The following is a 2,267-nucleotide window of genomic DNA, read 5'->3' on the forward strand; positions in this document are numbered from 1 at the left end:
GTCCTCCCCGCCACACCCCTCGCTCCCTGATTCTGTCCACTAAAGTCAACTAGTACTAAGTGAACACCTGCAAGAAATACGAAGAATCTACTGGGACAAGACTCTGATCGTTACATTCCGCAGATAATGGGCATCTCCAGCATGCTGACTGAGCACTGTACTAACAATGCCCAGTATGGCACCAGGCACGCAGTAGGTGCTCAAGCACAGCTCTGCTGCTGGTGTGTGTGGTGGGCCCGAGCCCACAGCGAGCACCTTCCTATGCATCTGGGCCTGCCAGGCCTCCAGCGGGCTTCCTCGTCCTCCTTTGGGACACATGGCAGAGGCAGCCCAGAGGCAGTGTGCTTCTCAGCATTGAAGTGTCTAGGCCTCTTCCTGGACCCTTCGCCTCCAGGTCCCACTGCCAGCGACCCAGGAGGCTGCTCTGTCATTAGAAGGCCTTTCCCACCACATTCTGATGAACTGCAAGTCACTAATAAATGAGATGAACAAGACTCCCTGCCCTTGTGGAGCTGACCTGTAGTGCAAGAGACAGGAAGTGAACCAATGATCACTTCGGCCAGGTGGTGGTAAATGCTATGCAGGAGAATGAAACAGGGGGAGGGGAGATAGGGTCATAGGAAAGAATGGAGGAGGAGGAGACATTTGAGCAGAGGTGAGTAAAATGAGGCAGCAAAGCCTGAGCCAGCGAAGGGAAGAGAACTCCAGGCCATGGGAACATGTGCAAAGGCCCTGAGGCAGCACCCATGGCAAGAAGGCAGCAAAGCACCCTTCTGCTTTCCCATGACAGCCTGCAGGCCTTTCCATAGTCAGGTGACCTCCTCAACCCTTCCCCTCCTCTGCCCCCATTTCTGCCAGGTTCTGCGATCAAAGTCAGATTCTCCCATGGTGCACCTGGGCAGAGAGTCTGAGAAATCCAGTGGCCACTGTGTTTCCCACTTGCTAAATGTAATGTTGCTACCACGGCCCTGGAACTACATCAGGGCCCAGTATTTCTGAGCTGTGTGACCCTGGGTAAGTCACTTAAAACGATCTGAGCCCATCTCCTCCTTTGTAAAAAGGAGCCTTAGTAATACCTACCTCAAAGGGCTGGTAAGAGGATCGCGCTAGATGATGCTGTTAAGCCGTCCAGCCAAGTGTCCAATAGATACTGAGCGCTCAACACACGAGAGATTCTGAACGTTGCTATCGATCCTTCAAAGAAGTCTGAAGGAGGCCAGGCTGGTCAGAGGATAAGTCCTTTTTGAGGAATTGAGTGGTACCCTCTCTCATCATAGGTAGGGAAACTGAGGCACACAAGACGACTTGGGCTCTGCTGCCCTACAGCCCTCTCCTGACCCTCCAGGAGATGTTACTAAGTGCCCAGGGAAGGCCACTTTGGGCTAGGCTTTCTGACTCACCTCCCCACAAAGCCCCAAATCCCAGAGACTTACAGCAGGAGCAACCCCCACCCCACTCCCCCACCCCCTCCACCCCACCGCCGCCCCCAAGTTGCGCTGGGAGGCTCAGCCAGGACAATATGGCCCACAGCGCCACCTGGTGGTCAATGTTTCTAGGCGGGGCCTCGTTCCAGGCCAGGGTGGGGTGCACATCAGTAACTGGCGGGGTCCGGGCCACAGCCCTCATAAGCATCTCATTTTACAGTGTACAAGGGTCTTTCACATCCTTCTCATATATCCAATTGCAAGGGAGGAAATAAGAGAGAGAAGGAAACGCACACAATTAAACAAACAAAAAAAAAGGAAGGACTATAGAGTCTAGCTCACAGGTATGTTATGGGACAAAGAAAAAATAGAAAATCTAGGAAAGAAAGAAATGGAGGGGTGAAAGACAAAAATAATCAAGAAAGAGAAATAACGTAAAAAATAAATTAAAATAAATTCATTAATTCATTAAAATTTTAAAAAATAAAAATAAATTTAAAAAAATTTTTTTAAAGAAAGAGAAGTAATGAAAAATGGAAAAATAAAGAAAAAGAGAAAATATTCACACCACATCAGGCCAAGCCCAGGCCAGAGGGCAGGGGCCAGTGCCCATCATCCAGACAGTCCCAGGCCGTGCCTCCAGGCCACCTGTGTCCCAAATGTGGGCACCCATCAACACGCCTGTGTGTTGGAAGCTGGTAGGCAGGACCAGGCAGAATAAGAGCCCAGGTAACCAACACCTCCGGTCACTACCCGGTCTCTGGCACCATCTGCTGGAAGAATAGAGCACCACATTTATACCCTGGAAGTCAAATTTGGGGACCTTGGAGACCATTGGTCTTC

The sequence above is a fragment of the Neomonachus schauinslandi genome, chromosome 10 (genome assembly GCF_002201575.2).
Source record: "Neomonachus schauinslandi chromosome 10, ASM220157v2, whole genome shotgun sequence".
Lineage (NCBI taxonomy): Eukaryota > Metazoa > Chordata > Mammalia > Carnivora > Phocidae > Neomonachus > Neomonachus schauinslandi.